The sequence below is a fragment of the Rhinopithecus bieti genome, unplaced genomic scaffold (genome assembly GCF_001698545.2).
Source record: "Rhinopithecus bieti isolate Rb0 unplaced genomic scaffold, ASM169854v2 scaffold_11565, whole genome shotgun sequence".
Lineage (NCBI taxonomy): Eukaryota > Metazoa > Chordata > Mammalia > Primates > Cercopithecidae > Rhinopithecus > Rhinopithecus bieti.
Window position 1 is genome coordinate 1,256,421 of NW_016807049.1, and position 20,000 is coordinate 1,276,420.

General features: G+C 41.1%; 1 protein-coding gene across 4 annotated transcripts in view; it reads right to left on the bottom strand.

The window, feature by feature from the left end:
* The window catches only part of CHRM3 (cholinergic receptor muscarinic 3), a 544,049-nt gene extending 527,366 nt beyond the window's left edge, over window positions 1–16,683 (bottom strand). For all 4 annotated transcript variants that reach the window (XM_017879770.1, XM_017879769.1, XM_017879768.1 and 1 more), the window contains exon 1: window positions 15,869–16,683. The gene's annotated coding sequence lies outside the window, so the exon portion shown is untranslated. The remainder of the gene's footprint in view (window positions 1–15,868) is intronic.
* Between the last annotated feature and the right edge of the window lie 3,317 nt (window positions 16,684–20,000).

Sequence of the window (20,000 nt, forward strand, 5' to 3'; positions counted from 1 at the left end):
CATTGGATACTGAGGGATGACTATATTTTCCTGAGGAATTCAGGCCTCCTAATATTTTTAGGACAGCTACAGCCAAGCTAGGGAGAGGAAATTTCAGGAAGTGTGGTTTCTACAGAAACCTAGAGGCAGGACAATGGAGTCACATCCAAAGAACCACAAACAGGCTGATGTGGCTACAGTGACATGACAGAGAGGGGAAAAGGAGATGGAAGTAAAAGTTACCTGGAGGTAAAATTGTAGGTCTTGTTACAGAACAGTAAAATCCAAAAGAAAACTGAAAGCAGGGGAACAAGTTAGAGGCTATTGGAGCCTTGTAAGGGGGAGATTATGGGAAAGACCTGGATCGAGGAGGTCATAGTGAGAACAGGTGGCAAGTAATTAATGTGATGCAGTTTAGGAAAATTCGATAGGACTTACGAGCTGCATGTAAAGAGCGAAGGTATCTTTGTAAACATTCAAAAGGATTCAAGTCTGAATCCTTGCTTCTCCTAGGAAGACTGTGATGCAATCAATGCATATAGGAAAAATAGGAAGAATGGCATATTTTGGAGAAAGGTGATGGGTTCCAATGTCCAAATCATACATTAGAGGTGTCTGATGGATATTCTTTGCAGGAATGTCCAACAGAGGGCCAGAAACGGATATGTAGCACTTGGGAGGAGGTTTCATGCTTGAGATCTGTTTCTACGAATACTTGGTGCCATAAATGCCATAAATGCAGCTGCAAATAACAAGAGTGAATAAAGAGGCCAGGTCATCTCCAGGCAGTGACTTAGCAGGAGTCTACATAGAAACTTAGACATGGACTCAGAAGATCCAGGCTTAGTTTTGCAGCTTTGGGTGTGGCATTCAACCTTTTCAGATTCCAGGATCCTCAAATATAAAATAAGAGGCCCCCATTAGATAATCTTAAAAATCCCTTCAAAGTCTGCGAGGCACAGTGGCTCACGCCTGTAATCCCAGCACTTTGGGAGGCCGAAGAGGGTGGATCACCCGAGGTCAAGAGATTGAGACCAACCTGGCCAACATGGTGAAACCCTGACTCTACTAAAAATACATAAAAATTAGCTGGACGTGGTGGTGTGTGCCTGTAGTCCCAGCTACTCAGGAGGCTGAGGCAGGAGAATTGCTTAAACCCAGGAGGTGGAGGTTGCAGTGAGCTGAGATCGCACCACTGCACTCCAGTCAGGCAACAGAGAGAGACTTCATCTCAAAAAAAAAAAAAAAAAAGAAAAAGAAAAGAAAAGAAAAAGAAAAAGGAAAAAAAAGAGAAAAAAAAACAGAGGAAAAAAGAGAGAGAAGAATTTTGGGATCAGGAGAAGACAGAATACGGAATGGTAACTTGAAAAGTTTCAAGGGTAAGAAAAAGTGTGCTTTAAGGAAAGTCAAGTCAAACGTGCCATAGTTAGAGGAAAATATCTTCCAGAGAAACAGGAGGGAGAGTGCCAGTGTGGGAGGAAGAAGATCTGAGCGTGCAGTAGAAAGTGTTATGGGGCACAGATTTCTGTTTTTGATGAAGCTGGAGAGGGGCCACAGACTGTCTCACTTGCCACAGCCTTCAAACCCAGATACCAGTTTCTTTATTCAGCCTGGTTCGATGTTGTGGCCTCACCCTTCAGAATCGGTATTTCATCCGTAGATTAACATGGGCTAGGCCTGTCCCTAAGACTGTGGGAATGTTTCAGTCCCTCCCAGAATCAACTTTCTGATTTTCTTTTCAAGCCTAGACCCTTGGGTTGTTCTCTTTTTGCCTGGTTCCTGCTTCTGATGAGAAAGATATGCATGCATTTTATATAAAAGGCAACATGGTACAACCTGGATTCACTGAGCTTCTATGACATTATTAGCTGTTTAAACTGAGGAAAGTCCTCAATATGTTTCAGTTTCCTTTTATGTATATATAAAAAAAAAACAATTTCTATTTAAAGAGGGTTGTTGACTGCATGGTATTGGCATAAACACACACACACAGACCAATGGAATGGAATAAAGAGCCCAAAAATAAATCCTTGTATTTATGGTCAACTGATCCTCAACAAAGATGCCAAAAACACACAATGAAGAAAGGATACTCTTCAACAAATGCAGTTGGGAGGACTAGATATCCACATGCAGAAGAATGAAATTGGATCTTATCTCACACCAAATACAAAAATCATATCAAATTGGATTAAAGACTTAAATTTAAAACCCCAAACTCTGAAACCACCATAGGAAAACACTGGGAAAATGTTTAGAACATTAGTCTCAGCAAAGACCTTTTGGGTAAGATCTCAAAAGCACAGGCAACAAAAGCAAAACTAGACAAATGGGATTATATCAAGAGAAAACATTTCTGCATGGCAAAGGAAAAAATAAAGTAAAGAGGCAACCTAAAATATGGGAGAAAATATTTGCAAACTATCCATCTGACAAGAGATTAATAACCAGAGCATATAAGGAAGTCAAAAGATTCTAGAAAAAAAGAAAATAATCTGATTAAAAAATAGGCAAAAGATGTGAACAGAGATTTCTCAAAATAAAACATACAAATGGCCAAGAGGTATATACAAATAAAACTAGCGGCCGGGCACACTGGCTCACACCTGTAATCCCAACACTTTGGAAGGCCTAGGTGGGCGGATCACTTAAGGCCAGGAGTTTGAGACCAGCCTGGCCAACATGACGAAACCCCATCTCTCATAATACAAAAATTAGCCGGGCATGGTGGCAGGCACCTGTAATCCCAGCTACTTGGGAGGTTGAAGTAGGAGAATCACTTCAACCAGGAGACGGAGGTTGCAGTGAGCCAAGATGATGCCGTTGCTTTCCAGCCTGGTGACAGAGCGAGACTCCGTCTCAAAAAAGTAAAATAAAATAAAATACAAATAAATAAATAAAACTCCATAGGATCCAGCAATCCCAATACTGGGTATACATCCAAGGGAACTGAAATCAATATGTCAAAGAGATATCAGCACTCCCATATTCACTCCAGCACTATTCATAATAGCCAAAATATGGAACCAAACCATCGATCAACAGAAGAATGGAGAAAGAAAATGTGGTATATACACACAATAGATAACATTCACCCTTATAAAAGAAGAAAATTCTCCTTCTGCAATGAAATGGTTGGACTTGGAGGACATTGTGTTAAGTGAAATGAGTCAGGCACAGAAAGACAAATGCCGCATGTTCTCACTGACATGCAGAATCCCAAAAACTTACAGATGAAGAGTAGAATGGAGGTTCTCAACAGGGACAGGGAAAGGGTGATGGCTGGGGAGATGTTGATCAAAAGGTACAAAGTTTCAGTTAGGATGAATAAGTTTGAGAGATTTATTGTACAACACAATGACAACTATGGTTAATGGTAACGAACACTTGATAACTGTTAAGAGAATAGATCTTATAATGTTCTCACAGCAAAAAATAAATAAATAAATAAATAAATATAAAAAATCAGAGGTGATGGATATATTAATTAGTCTGATGTAATCATTTCACAAAGTACCACGATATCAAAGCATTACCCTGTATGCCATAAATATATATAAGGTTTAATTGTCAACTATACATGAAAAAAGAGGGCTGTTGATTCAATGAGATATTGTCTGAAAATCTGAAGCCTTATAATTCATTATTTAATATCATTCATTATAATTATCAACAGCCATCATCGTCATCATCATCGTTACCTGTTCTTTCTTCAGGATATCTTGCATTGGCTAAAAGTTACTTTCTTTGCCCCTGGTGGTTCCTGAGGTTTTCAGACCTTCAAAGAGACCTCGGTTCCAACATATTACTTTGTCTCTTTTAATCTGCTTTCAAAGTATTCACTTCCTTTTTCGTTACCTTAATATATGGGCTTTTTTTGTGGGTATAATTTTAGACTATACATTTCCCAATTATATCCTGCTTACTTTCCAAAGAGAATCCGAGAATGCTTATATTAAAACTGAAAGTTTAAAAAAATCCTAGAACAAAAGGGAAGTCATATACAGAAAAACCAAGCAACACTGGCCACTGAGATTGAATGTTATTTTAGGTCTAAGTTTCCCAGCAGCCAATGCAAAATGAAATTAAGATGGCTTAATTTTATTGTCAGATAATTGCTCTTATTATTCCAAAGGAGGTTCAATTTTCACTTGTATTAAACTGCAGAAAACACACAGTACCATATGGGAGACATATTAACTACACCAAGGAACAAAATTTTCAGGGGTTTGATAGAAGACGTAGAAATATTCTTTATATTGGCCGAGTATGGTGGCTCATGTCTATAATATTAGCACTTTTTGGGAGGCTGAGGGGGTCAGATCACTTGAGATCAAGAGTTTGAGACCAGCCTGATCAACATGGTGAAACTCCATTTCTACCAAAAATACAAAACTTAGCCAGGCATGGTGGTGCATGCCTGTAATCCCAGCTACCTGGGAGGTTGAAGCAGGAGAATTGCTTGAACCTGGGGAGGCGGAGGTTGCAGCGGGATAAGATCATGCCATTGCACTCCAGCCTGGGCAAAAGAGCAAAACTTGGTCTCAGAAAAAAAAAAAAAAGCTCTTTATATAATTTCACTGACCTTTTATTGTCTTACCTTCTACTTTCAAGTTTCTTCTCCATAAGATGTAGTCTCCTTTGCCGACATCTCTAGGTTCCTCAAACGCACTCCTGTCCTCCCCCTACCCAGGAAAATGACCTTCCTGAGTTCCACAACAGAACTATCTTTTAAATGACAAATATGGTATCAGTAACAAACATTCATCATTATGAAGACTCATCTCTCCAAAATTCCAAAGGGAATATTGATGTTGACTTCTCAAAAAATTTTCTGGTCAACAAACGCCTTATTGTTTGCCTCCAATTACTAACACTAGCCCCATGACATTTTCCTTTGGTTTTCACATGGCTTCTTCCTAAATTGTAGCTTTATTAAATACATTAAAATTTTTGGCATATCTTTTACAACATTTTCTATGTATATAGAACACACACAGCCCCCATGACATTTTCCTTTGGTTTTTCACACGGCTTCTTCCTAAATTGTAGCTTTATTAAATACACTAAAATTTTTGGTATATCTTTTACAACATTTTCTCTCTATTTAGAAATACATATTTGTATATGTTTTTATATAAAAAAAATATATATTTTAAAACGGAGTCTCGCTCTGTTGCCCAGGTTGGAGTGCAGTGGCATGATCTCAGCTCACTGCAACCTCCGCCTCCCGGGTTCAAGCGATTCTCCTGCCTCAGCCTTGGAGTAGCTGGGACTACACACACGTGCCAGCTCACCTGGCTAATTTTTTTGTATTTTTAGGAGAGACGGGGTTTCACCATGTTAGCCAGGATGGTCTTGATCTCCTGACCTCGTGATTTGCCCATCTCAGCCCCCCAAAGTGCTGGGATTACAGGCATGAGCCACCACATCTGGCCACAACATTTTCTATATTTTTATTTCAAATTTATATTCATTAATGGAATAAAAAGTAATATACCTACACATATGTGTTAGATGATAGATATGTATACGTTCAGAATTTGAAATGAGTCATCTATTCTTTATGGTGCTAAAGAATTTGAAAACTTACATTTCAGTATAAAATTCAGCAATCTGAGAGTGCATGTCATCAAACATGATAAATTTAACTTGGCATCAAAGATCAATGATTACTACCTCACCAGCAGTTCATCATCACTCAACATTAGCCTAAAGACGTAAGTATAGCTTGGAACTTCCGGGGTAGTATTTGTGTCTTACTGTTACAAATCCAAAGTCTAGCATAATCCGAGGAGCAGAGAGAGAAATTGCTGAATAAAGACATACTTAAGTGATCAGAAATTCAAAGGAAACATATTTCTACATTGCTAGGCCATTTTAAGCAGATTGATTTTTATGCAATTAAATCAGTCAATCTTTTGGAATAAGTTGCAGATTTTAAGAAGAGGGAGATAGATTTACATTTAAAGTCAAGTTGCCAGGGTCTATTATTATCCCAGTTTTGTATAGAGTAAATGTTAGAATATGTATAGAAAAATATCAGAGGCAACCTGTAGTGGCATCAAACTGTTAACCATAGTTGTCTTTGGGGGCATTGAGTTATGGTGGACTTTTACTTTTGATATATATTTCCATAATGTTTGAATTTTTGTATCACATATATTACTTTTATAAGGAGACAAACAAAAACATTATATTTACTTTTTTTGAGACAGGATCTCGCTCTGTTGCCCAGGCTGGAGTGTGGTGGCACCATCACAGCTCACTGCTGCTTTGAACCCACGGGCTCAAGGGATCCTCCTTGCCTCAGCCTCCCAAGTAGCTGAGACTACAGGCAGGTGCACCACCAAACTCAGCTGATTTTTAATAATTTTTATAGAGATGTGTTCTTGCTAAGTTGCCCCGGTTGGTCTTGAACTTCTGGCCTCAAACAATCCTCTCACCTCAGCCTTCCAAAGTGAGCCACTGTGCCTATTTACATATTTTATATATGAATGTGAATATTAAGCATTTATGAAGAAGACTCTGCACTAGATACTTGAAGGCTGTCTAAGACCAACAGAAGAGCATCTTTCAAGAAGTTCACAGTTTGCTATTTGAAACAATGTATGACACACACACACCTTAAAACCAAGAGTGAATGGAATCAGGGATAAAAGTGAGATTCTGATAGAGTAACAGAAGATGAATTCATTTTAAGTGGTCCTGGGCAAGTTGCTAAAATTTGAACCCCTGATGATGTGGCAGAAAGGGCATCCCACACAACAAGAGAACGTGGCAGAGGATGAGGATACCTGCAACAGCAAGTACCAGGGTAAAGTGAAGGGCAGCCTTGAGACTTGAGACTGAACTCAAAATGCAAACCCAAGCCATGAAATAGGGTGAAGCTGATGAGAGACGTTTAGTCTTTATTCAACAGGTAATGGAAGGGGATGTCAAAGAAGGTGTTTGAGGGTGGGAGAAAGATGATCACATTTGGTCTTCAATAAGAGTAATCTGTACAAAATGGATCAGAGGCAATAATATGGTCAATGAGATAATCTGGGAAGCTCAGAGACTAAGAAAAGATATAAAGCTATAACATAAAGCCTTTCTTCTCAGTGTGGTCCGAGCACAGAGGCGCAGTATCTGCATCGCCTGAAGGCTGGTTAGAAATGCAGATTCTCAGGCTCCAACCCAGACCTCATGGATCAGAGTCTGCATTTTATCAAGATCCCTATGTGATCTGAATGCACATTAAAGTTGCAGAAATGATGAATTAAGATATTGACAGCAGGAGGAGAAAGTAGCCAAGAAGGTTGAGATCTTACTTGGTTGAATCATTAGAATTTGGTACCTAGCTACATGTGGGAGGTGAGGGAAGAGAATAAATCAAGATTACTTGATTTATTCATAGCGTTTGAGCTGTAGGATGGTCATGCTATTCATAGAAATAGGAACCTCAGGAGGGGAACAGGATGAGGAAGAAGGAGGTGAAGGCTGTGCTATCCAGCAAGCACATGGAAATCTCCTTACTGAAGCCAAGTGAGGCTTGGAGATGAGCAAATGACTGTGACCCACATGGAAAGGGTATTGGAAACCATGAAGACAGAGGCAGGTATGAGAGGAGAGGCAGGGGAAGAGTATGGGAGTCAACCAGGGAGAAACTGCTGGAGAGCTCTACACTCTGCAGAAGATGGGGGTGGGGAACAGGAAGGACAGAAAAGAACCAAAGGAGAGGAGAGAGCTAGGGAGGTATAATTCTCTGAAAATTAAGGGATTTTAAAGGTGTTGCTAAGAGATCAACCAGGACGGACAAGGAAGGGCTACCCGTTTTATGACTAAGAGGTTACAGGTGACTTTTGAAAAAGTCATTGCTATAAATCTCATGAAGGTGGATGAGAGGAGTCAAAAGATTTAAAGTCAGAAGATAGTGAGATTAGGGTAGTGTGATTGCTGTTCAGTGAGTGTAACTGAAAAGGTTAAGAAAGATCATGAAAATTTAGAAGCGGCACATAGGACCTAGTTGAAATAACTTTAAACTTTTCAACTTTGAAGATTTTCTTATGGAAGAAAGATCAGAAGTGTTCTCGTTATAATTCTCAGAATTATTAAGAAGCCAAACAAGCACAATGAGAATTAGATTTTTGGCTCAATATAAAGAGGACCTGCGTCTCACTGCTCTGTGAAAATGGAATGACCCTCTGGTGAGTGTTAATTTCTCAAACACACAGACTGCACAGTGTAACACAACAGAGAGGTCCAAAGCCAAAAGTTGCTCATTAATGACATCTGCAATGGTCTGAATGGTGGTCCCTCCAAAAGATGTGCCCACCTCCTAATCCCCAGGTTCTGTGATTACCTTGTATGACAAAAGATGTGATGAAGTTAAGGTTCTTGAAAGGAGGAGCTTATCCTAGATTTTCTGGGTGGGCCTTCATTGCAATCACACATATCCTTATAAGACAGGCATATACAGGAGGAGACAATGAAAGAGGTGGAAGAGCCAACGTGACCACAGAAGCAGAGATTGGAATGATGTGCTCACGAGTCAACGAATGCAGATAGCCACCAGGAGCTGAAGGAAGAAAGGAAGGATTCTCCCCTAGGGTCTTTAGAGGAAGTGCAGTCTTGCCAACACCCTGATTTCAGACTTCTGGCTTCCAGAATTGTGAAAGAATAAACTTCTGTTTTAAAACCTAAGAAATTCATGCAACATCTATCATCCCCTTCCAACCCTGATTTGTTTAGCTACACTCACATTGATCATATGCTCCTGAAAAGCAGAGCCCTTGACTTAGTGTGTATCCAAAACAGAACGTCCATGGTACCTGGCACATTAGATGATACTGACATGAAAGATGTGATAACAGATGTATATACAACTCCTATGTAAATGAACATAGGTGGATTAGATACAAAGAGATAGATAATTGATAGGTAGATAGATGGAGTGATTGAGTCATTTACTCATTCTACTCAAGCATGTATTTATTATATATTTACTTATATACTCTCATGAAGGTAACTTCTTTGGAGAGAATCAAAATAAATACTACCTGGGTTATCCTTGAGCATCAAATTTTATATTAAAAATGGTAAGTGCCACTAGTATTCAGAGTAGAGGGAAGTGACTTGTAGCTGTTTAGTCAGAACGATTTTCAGTTTCTAAATTCAAATGAATGGGGGGATTTAAAATAATTAATCACAGGGAAAACAGAATGATAGCTGCACTCAAGGAAATCTGGAAGAATTTGGCTGGTCCTTGTGTGATGGGAAGGATCTGGGGTGAGGAGAGAAGAAGGGAGGACTCCATATAAAGAAACATCATGGCCATTCCAGATTCCCATCATCTCTCCCTTCACACAAGCTACTGCATGTGGCATGTGTTATTGGGCATGTGAGAAAGCACAGGAAACATGGCAGGAGGATCATCATGTCTATTTCAAGCATGAGAACTTCTTTTCAATGTAAATCGTTTGAGAGACCTCCCACAACAGAAGTTGTGCTTTTAGACTATTTTGCACTAAGAAATTGAAAAATCACAAAAAAGACTGTGTTCAATAACATTTTTAAATGACTATGCATATATATTTAAATGTAATCATCAAAAATATTGTCAATATGAAGCCAAAAACCCAGTAATATTTAATATTTATATGGATTCTTCTTTCTTTGCTCTGTTGAAGAGATGGGGTCTTGCTATGTTGTCCAGGCTGCAGTACAGTGGCTATCCACAGGTTCAATCATAGTGCATTATAACCTTGAACTCCTGGCCTCGAGTGATCTTCCTGCCTCAGCCTCCTGAGTACCTGGGACTACAGGTGTATGCCACCATGCTCAGCCAAAATTTATGTGGATTCTGAGTCTATAAAATACCACTGGATTAGGGTTCAATGAAAGTGAGAGCTAGCTCAATGGAATGCCAAATGGCTGTGGGCAAGAATTGGCTTGTATGTATTAATAGTTAACAGTAACCAGGTTACTCTCCAGTCTGGATCCCAAGGGCAATTCTAGTGGGAGAAATATACTCCAAAGTGACAAGTCTTACAAAATGTAGACAAAGGCTATTAGCACCTCCTTTTTCCTACAGTTTAGTGACAGAATATTTTTTATGTATCTACGTCTATAGCCATAGCTACCTGTTATAAATTAGAAGGCTTCAGTAGAAATCAAACACTGCATGTTCTCACTCATAGGTGGGAATTGAACATTGAAAACACTTGGACACAGGAAGGGGAACATCACATACTGGGGCCTGTTGTGGGGTGGAGGGGGAGAGGGGAGGGATAGCATTAGGAGATATACCTAATGTAAACGACGAGTTAATGGGTGCAGTATGCCAACATGGCACATCTATACATATGTAACAAACCTGCACGTTGGGCACATGTACCCTAGAACTTAAAGTATAAGAATAAATATATATAAGAACATCAAAACACTTCTCAGCCATAAATGCAGGGAAGTACACACTTGGTAGCCCCTCTCTCTGGGGACTCTCTCCAAAACAGTCGGAAAGTATTTTACCTTGGTTTAGACTCACCTGAATTCTATCTGAACAGCAGTAGTTGGCGGATATCCTGCCTGAACCAGGATGTCTATATTAGCACCACTTCCTGTGCTAGAGGTGACAGAAGGTAGATGATGTCTTGGCTCAGCTGACATGCCAAATTTCAAGGGAACAGTGGGGACAGGAAGCAGGCTAGGGCTGGGCTAGAACAAATGACCTAATGAAGGATTAATTCTGCAGTGGATAGTCAGCCACTCAAATTACATTGCTTGGGAGAGGTGTGGAGAACTGAGATTTGATCTTGCCAACAATGACAGACAAGGAGAATTTATTTGTCAAGTGGAACTGGGCAGTACAAGTCTCAGATGGAAATAATGTGCCATCGGAGAGGAGCTGTGCCTTAGGTCCAAGGGTTTGTCACATTGAGATTGAATCAGAGACAGAATAGAAAGAAAGGGGTCTTGCTCCTGGAGAGAAGTTCTTGGCAAGGTGAGGCTGACTGTCAAGGTCATAGTTAAAATTTTCCCAAGTCAGACATTAAATCCAGTACTAAAAGTGAAAATTGAAAACTCCATAAAATCCTAGTCCTATGAAATGGTAAATATGACAGGAGTTAGAGAAACTGAGGTGAGGGGGGCATGGGAATTGCTAGAGCTCACTAGGGTTACGACAGACTCTGCACGGGTTGTAGAATCAGAAGGGCCAGTCTCCCAAGTCCCATGCAGAGCAGGCTTGGAAAGGGAAGGTCTCAAAGCCCACAATGCATCTGCCAGCTACTGTTTGTCAAATTGTTTTTTGTTTTAATTTTGGCCACCATCGTTTTTCTCAAAGTGTTCATATTCCGGTTGGTTTCAGGATGAACTGGCACAATTGGTGAGAAGCTGGCAGGGGCTCAGAATATTCCTTCTGTTGACTTCCTGTCATCACTACTGAACCCTGGGTCTGTGTCAATGTGACAAGCTGCAGCTGCTGCCTCAGCAGAGGAAGCTAAGAAGGTACATGTCGGCCAGAGTCCTTGGCCTTCAGGAGGGGATGAGCGGGAAGTTCCAACAGGTGGGAGAATGCAGATCGCCAGCCTAAAGGGGAGAGCCTGCCAGAGGCTAGGAGAATCTGCAAGCTGCCAAAACTTCTGGATAGAAAACAACACATAAGCTAAAAACTGAGCCAGAGGGCCACTACATACTGGCACTCAGTGCTGTCCATCATGGGGTACTGAGGGGACTCTGGGTTCCAATCAAGCACTGCATTTCAGAGTTTGTTCAGAAAGCACATCCACATGCATTGGATCCTCAAAACCAATCCATGGTATGGACAGGGCAACTGCTATGGTCTCCAAGTGTACAGTGGGGAATGAAATGCTTGAGGCCACACAGTTATCATATAAGCCACACTATGGCTTAATGTTTTCAATTGCTTCACCAAACCAAAATTACTATTATGATGATGATTATTTAGAGACAGAGTCTCAGTCTGTCATACAGGCTGGAAAGCAGTGGCATGATCCTAACTCACTGCATCCTCGAACTTCTGCTTTCAAGCTATCTTCCCACTGCATCCTCCTTAGTAGCTAGGAATACAGGTGCATGCCACCATGCCTGGCTAAGTTTTTACTTTTTTTGTAGAGATAGGGTCTGGCTATGTTACCCAGGCTGATCTTTAATTCCTTGCCTCATGTAATCCTCCTGCCTTGGCCTCCCAAAGTACTGCCATTACTGGCACGAGCCACTGTGCCCAGACCAAAATTATTTTTATTTCTTGAGTTGAAGACAACACTAATGGAGATCTATACTCTCTGGGGCATAAGGGAACTGCTAAGGGAAGGTAGCAGGCTAACAGAACTCTCCAGGTGCTAGGTTCACTAATGAAAAGGGAAGCCTTTCATGAGGCAGAGAATTGCTTGAACCCGGGAGGCGGAGGTTGCAGTGAGCCAAAATCACGCCACTGCACTCTAGCCTGGGCAACAGAGTGAGGCTCCGTTTCAAAAGAAAAAAAAAAAAAAGGAAAAGAAAAGAAGCGGGGGGAGGTCTTTCATACCTGCACATCCTCTCTGTAGAGAGCGGGCAGAGGCAGCAATGTAGTGATGAGTGATTTGAAGAAAGAGTCTGCTTAGTATTTGATCTGAACAAAGATATGTTACCTAATGGAGAAGATAGGGCCTTTCAGATCCCAGAAACAAACTTCCAATTTGACTGATTTTGCCTCCTGTCATATACATCAGATTATCCCTTCATAAAATCAAAACTTTCCATTGATGTTAAAATTTTATTCCAAAGTTCTGAAAAGCTAGTAATTTTTCAGAACAGGGCTTCTGCTGGACTTGCTGAACTTTATAGATGAAAATATATTGCATCTAGGAAAACACTATATTCAACAATTAAGCATCAAGGCACATTTTATCACGCCGATTAAGTTTCAAAAGTAAACATGGTAGAGGGATTTGATTAAAATTTTATTAGGCTCATAGATACCTTTTACAATAGTCTTATGTAAGGAGGATACATTTTAAATTCACAAACATAAAAGACGACATCTCTAGGTACTCACTGATCCTCTGAGATGACAGTGAGAATAATGCTAATAGTCATCATATGATATAAAATCAGGTTCCATAAGTGAAGGACAGACACATGTCTCTGCATACTGATCAGAGTCTCCATCTTCATATGATTCACGGTTCATTCATCTCTTATCTAAAGTGCCACTACACCACAGCTGTTCTCAGTATAAACTTCCCGGCACTGCAAACAAGACCCAATTTCTTAATAGTCACACTGGAATCGTCCAGGCCATTTAGCAGTAAGCAACTGAGCCTGCCAATGTTAACAAAGTTATTAGGCAAGAACAATATGTTGGCTGGGAAAATGACAGAGATTTTAACTAAAAATCTGAAAAAAAGAATTACTTTATAATTTACAAATACATGAGGCAACTTTGCTTCTAACCGTATCATTTAACTTTCTGTCTATTCAATTTACAAGTGTGAATCTAAGAAATTCTATTTCTGCCAATTTCACATTTTTTCTATGCTCACTTTCAACAGGTTGCCTGCAATTATAGGCTAAAATATCATTAAAAGAACTTCATATTTTAAATACTCTAATTTAAAATAACACATTTTCTTTGTTAAGAAAATAAATCATTTGTCTTTATAAGGAAAACTGAGAAGGTACACTCTAAAGAACTTTTACACATTCCTAAGTAATCTGCAAAAGTAAATAATACTTTGAAGTGACATTTTACTTTCCCCTACCCCAGAATAAAAATAGGGTACTGAATATTCATCACAGATTTCTCTAAATTTTGAAGCAAAGTTTCCCAAATAAGCTTAAATGTAGGTTTAATACAGAACTACTCATTATAACACTTGTTCTTACTTTAAAACTTGACCAATTCCACACTTGCTCCTTTTCCCAAATTACACTTTTCTCTTACAATAATTTTCCACACAGAAAATTTATAAAGATTTTTCAAAGTCTACTTTTTATCTCATTTTCTCTTTCAACTATCGAGTTCATTTGAATAATGACCCAACGATATTTAAAAAACAATGTCTCGACACTGCTATTTTCATGCTACATTCAATCTCATAATACCCCCCAACCTAGAGAAACATTCTAAATCAGACCGGCAATGTCATTATTTTTAAATTAGTATTAAAGCGAATGTTATATTTCCATATGGAAACCACTACAAAAATAATGTGCTTTCTAGCCCAACAATAGCTAATTATGTATTAAGCTAATTGAGACAAACCATGTAAACAAAATCTAAAAATAGACTACTCGGCAGTCGAAGCTATGATGTAAACCACATTTCTGTGGCATGTTGGAATGCACACTGAAGAAGCAGGCATGTTCCTTGCACATGTAAACTTCGGAATATCAGCTCTTATAACAAGAGGGTGCACCCAACACCTCATTTATCCCACAATATTTGGAACAGAAATACCTTAGTCTTTTGTTAACCTAGTACCACTACAATACTGCCTGTATGCAGGTATCTGCTTTGGGCCTAGCTTTCCCCTTTCTGAACTATAGGTTCTTATACATAGTCTCTCTTAAGTAAATACATGGGCATTGTTTTAAACACAGGAAATAATGATGAATGGTTCATGCAATATAACGATCTCATGATATGAAATTATCTGGACTATATAATCACTGCACCCAGTTAAAAATTATTTTTCAAATAGTAACCTACAAAGGTCAAAATGGGGGGAGGGGACAGGTTATCTGTCTTGGAACTCAGAGAGCAAGAGAGAGAGGAAAAGTCTGTGCAAAGCATACTGTGAAATAACCAGTGTTCTTAACCACACATCGCTTTGATAAATACATTTCTGTCCTGAAGAGGGCCGTCCTTTCACATTGCAAACACGGACACGGGCAGGGATCGAGGGGACATATCCTTGCAGCCTTTGGACAGGTTCCAGTAACACTTGCAGACAAATGAAGGTTTGCATTCTTGAAATCTGTCCATATGGATACAGTTCCCGAATCTCTGCTGCCTCTACCACTTCCAAATGCGTGCAAGGAGAGTCGGACACACGCACAAGCATGCAGAACAGGATCTCAATTCCAACACGCACACCGCGAAGTAGACAAGTGAATTCTGCTGCTGGAGTCAACTGTCCACCCTCCCCCGCCGTTTAAACACACGCAGAAATTAACCTCGCTGTTAGGAGGCAATTCTGAGAAAGTGTTCCAAAGAGGAGAAACGGTGCAGTCCAGCGGCCGCTGCCTTGCCAGTGTGGACTCTCCCCGGGTCAGTAAAGATGCGCACTAGGCTAGGTGCCTTCTCCCAAGTGTTACTCGAAGTGCCAAATTTGCCTTTTCGCCCCCTGAAATGCAATTCGAACTTGTGGCCCCACTGCGAGGTTGGCGAGTGCCAGCTTTAGCCTTCTTAGAAAGAAATGACAGGAAACCAAATGGGGAGATGGGAGACAAACGCTCTACACACGAGTGTGCTCACAAACACCCCGAGCCCAGTAGCTCCTCGCGCTCCGGCACTTTGGAACCTCAGATCCGGCACTGGGGAAGAGAGAACCGAAGCGAGGGAGAGTGGGGTGGGGCGTCCCTGGCTCTCTCCTGGCCACCTCTCGCATGATTCCCGTCCCTTTCGGGGCACTTGGGTGCCACCGGGCATTCCCCACCCTCAGTCCCAGAACTCCAACTCCGCACCAGATCGCGCTGTCAGAATTCAAGTGCCCCCATCTTCCCCAAATCAACAGCCTCTCTCGTCCCTCCCCAGTTCCATCTTTGAACTCCAAACACAAGACCTCTCCTACCCGCGCCGAAAACTTTTTCCTCTTTTCGCAACGAGATAAGGCAAGAAACCAGGTCAGCCGCTACCACCACCCGCTCTGCCCAGCGCCTGGGCGGCGGGCGCCGTCCCTACCTGGCAGCTGCGCTCCAGGTGGCTGTCCCACGCCGGTCTCCGCGCCTGCCCGGTGCGCGGGTGGCGTCCGCTCCACTGTCCCTTCGTCTCCTCCGGCTCAGCGTTCAGGTAGCGACTGTCCTTAGGATCGCGTGCCCCTGCCAGGAGCTGCCCTTCGGTTCATTGCCCGTCTTCCCAGAAGCGCTGCTGCCGCCCCGGCGGACTGACGAGGAGCCTGGGGATCCGCGAAGGCACCGATGGCACCGCGGTGTGCGCTCCGGGGTCTGAGAGCGCTCCGCCCGCGGGCAGCTGTGGCCGCGCGTCACATGCCGCCTCCGGGCAGCGGCCGCGGCACCTGCCCAAGCGGCAGCGCTCCCGGCTCGGCAGTGCCGCCCCCGCGCCCTGGGCTCCCCTGCACGCTCCGGCCCTTTCTGTTCACGCCCTTTTCCCTCTGTCTCCCGCCTCACTTTTTCTCTTTTTTCCGTCTCCCTCTTTATCGTTTATTCCCTTTCTCCAAAAGCAGATAGAAGGGGCTCCAAGGGGGAGGAGGGTCTTTTCCTTCCCACGAACTCTTCCTCTGCCTGGTGGTGGCGGTCGTGGCTACTGCTGGCCGCTCCTCCTCTCCTTCCTCCTCGCGTTCCTCCTGCTCCTCCTCCTCCCCGGACTGCGAGAGCTGGTGTAATGCACAGGCTGCCTGCTTGAGACCCAAACCTGCTCGGCTTCTGAGCATGCTCAGTTGCCCTGCTGGCGCCTAGTTCCACTCCCGCGTGCCCGCTGGGCTCCGCGTTCTCCGCCTGGCAGGGGGCGAGGAGATCCCAGGGTACTCCTGGGGTGGGTTGACTGAAAGCGGGACCCCAAGCAGGAGAGAGGAGGGCCTCACCCCCCCCAGCATGGCCTCACCTGTTCCCAAATTGTGCCTCCCGCGGCGCTTCAAGGATAGATTTTGCCGGTCAGTGAGTGGTGGTGTGTTCGCTTTTGAATTGGTTTCCCTGGACTCCTTAGAAGGACCGGAAGGAATTCTATTCCTTGGGCACAACTTATCGATGAATGAACTTCAGCTCAGTTACAATATACGAGTCCGTAGCAAGCCTTTCTCTAGGGAACAGTCTGATGAATCTACTTTTTGACATTTAGTGAGTCTCTTTCTGCAGAGCAGTGTAGTAGAGGACAACTTGACTTTTCCCTCCCTGGACAGTTACATCTTGGGAGAAAATGAGACAAGCATCCATGAAGAAGACACTGACGTGCATGCGCACGCGCATACACATACACACACACACACACTTGTTTAAATCAGAAAATAAAATGAAAGGTATAATCTTGCTAGCCAGGCTTTTAAAGCTCAAGAGGAGTGAAAATGTAAGACACACACACACACATACACACACACACACACACACACACACAGAGAGAGAGAGAGAGAGAGAGAGAGAGAGAGAGAGAGAGAGAGAGAGAATAGGCTATTATGTAGTACTGCCAGCTAACTATATAAGGAAAAAGTGGAGAGATACCAAAGTTGCAAAGATCCCAATGAGGCTGTCCCACAGCACTGTAGAGGTTTTGTTTAAAAAGCATGTAAGGAAAAATGACAGGGGAATCTCACAAGAAAGGACAAGCATAACAATGACAACTGAAAAAGAAGAAAATAATGAAAAGGAAGGAAGGAGGAAGATAGAAAAAAAAGCAAGAAATTGAGGCATAGTATGAAGTGAAATATTTAACAATATTAAAGGCAGCAAGTGATTTTAATTCTATTTGGAACAAGAAGATAAATAGGAAAAAGACAGAGCTCTTTGAAAAATTAAGTAATGTTAAGAGATTAGAGAAACACCAGTATACTAATTCTTTTATGAATCTATATTCTCCTCTAGGTAGAACAATCTTTAGGAGAGAAGCGACTAAACTTTGTGTAGAGAGGATTGAGATCATGATGGGAAAATAGCTAGTGAGAAAGCATGTGGCTATTTAAATTAATTTAAATATCCAGGTTTAGGTAAATTGCATCCAGGATACTAGAATAGTAATAATAATAATAATATCAATATTGTAGCAATTTTATTGGGATACCTATCAGAAGAAAATGTAACAGTTGCCTTCAGATATTTCTTTAATCTTTAAAACAATCAAACAAGTGTTTTACCCATTTACTAAAGAAGAAAGGAATTCAAAGGAATAATTTAATTGTCCATTATATAACTAGTAAGAGGAACATAAATTCAGATTTAATATATTTCCCATTACATAGAATTGTTATTTGCCTGTGGGAACAGGAGTAGCTTTGATAATATTTGATAATATTGATTCATAAAGAACAGACAAGGACCAAAAGAATGGACAATTAGTGATTATGTGGTTTTCAGAAAAAGACAAAAGTTATTAATTTTTAATGAAAATATTCTGGTATATATACAATGGTTAAGTTTGAGACTGGCCTCTGGCAATGTTCTGGAGAAGATCCTGAAATAAATCATTTGTGACTAGTGAGAAAAGAAAAGGAAGCAGCTACAATTTAGTAAAATAAATCATACCAGATTAAATTCATTTCCACTTGTAAGTAGTCGCTAAACTCATAATACAGTATTTCCTGATTTCAGCCAACCTTCCCATTATCAGTATGGACAAGGTAAATGTAGATTGCATGTTTTAATCAAACAAATTACAGTTTAGACAGAGTTGCCTCCAGTTTCTTGGTAAGTGGATTCATGCTGGGCTTGAATAAGGTATTGGTTCTGCCCTTGGTGCCGGACCATTCAGCAGATTTATCAAATTATATTTCAGAGGCAAATATAAAAGGGATACTTAATAGATTTGAGAATGAATCAAACTGGAGGCAATGCTTATTTCAAGATGCCAAAAATCAGAAACCAAAGAGTATTTACCTTTGGATGTTGGTCTAAAACAAAGGAAATCAGCTAGAACTGAAAAATACTTGGAAATCCTGCATTTTAGGTTTGTTTTAAAAATACACAAGATAACCAAAGGATTTATTCAATTATGAAAGGAGACTCTGGTTCTGGACAAGACAACTAGCTAATAGCACTCACTTGTCTTTCTACCATAAAATAGCTATAAAACCTGGAAAAACTATATAAAACAACATTTTTTGCTTCTGAACTGCAACCAACATAGGGCTGCAATTTGGGGTAATTGGAGGCACACAGAATGAACCCATGCCCATGGATTAGTTTTCCTCAGGGAAATTTTTTTCAGCAGAAGTTTTGGGAGGTCGAGAATAAGCAGAGAGCTACAGTTTCACTGAGCAGAGGGCATACAGCGCAAGAGCTTGGAGCTATAAAGTAACTAAGGTTTCTGGAGGTGAACAAGGCAACGGAAAGGTGAGTACCGAGAGGCAGCACCAGAAGTCTGTGTGGCAATTCCTCTCAGCTCCTTGGCGGAACTGCTAGTCTGCATGTGTCCAGAGGGATGATTCTGGAGACCTGACAGAGTGCAGTGGCAGAGAGGCTGAAATTTGAGTGGAGGTTCTAGTGATCACACAATTCTGAAGAGATGTTGGAGTTTCTTTCCAGACAGAGTGGAAAGACTTTGGTGAACACCTCAGGCATTTGGATGAAACCCTTGAAGGAGACTCCTTAGATAGAAGGATGATATCCTAAGTGAAAGAATAAACTGAAATAGACATGACTGAACAAAGCAAAAACTAGGCTTCTGTAGGATTAGGTTGATCTACCAATGACTTAACCACTTGCTAGAACACAACTCGAAGTTTTTGAGAGGAAGAAAACATAAGCTAGAATTTCTACAAATGCAGCATGCAATCAAAACTTACCAGACATGCAAAGAAGCAGAAAAGGCTACCTGATGGCAAAAAGAAAAGAAAAGAAAAGAAAAGAAAATACAGTCAATAGACAAAGCTCAAGAAATGATACAGATTTTGGAATTACTAAGCAAGGGTTTTTAAATAACCATAATTAATAAGTCAATGAACTACCCTGGAGATGGGAAAATGGATTAAACAACAGAGCATTTCAGCAGGATATTAGGTTTCATAAAATAATAAAATGAACTTTGTTGATTTGCTAAACCAAGAAGTAATTACATAGGTTTAAAAACCACCCGGTTACTACACAAATAAAACTGATGGTTTCATATACAAATCAATAGAAAATGTCCAGAGAGAGCAGAAAGGGGTGGG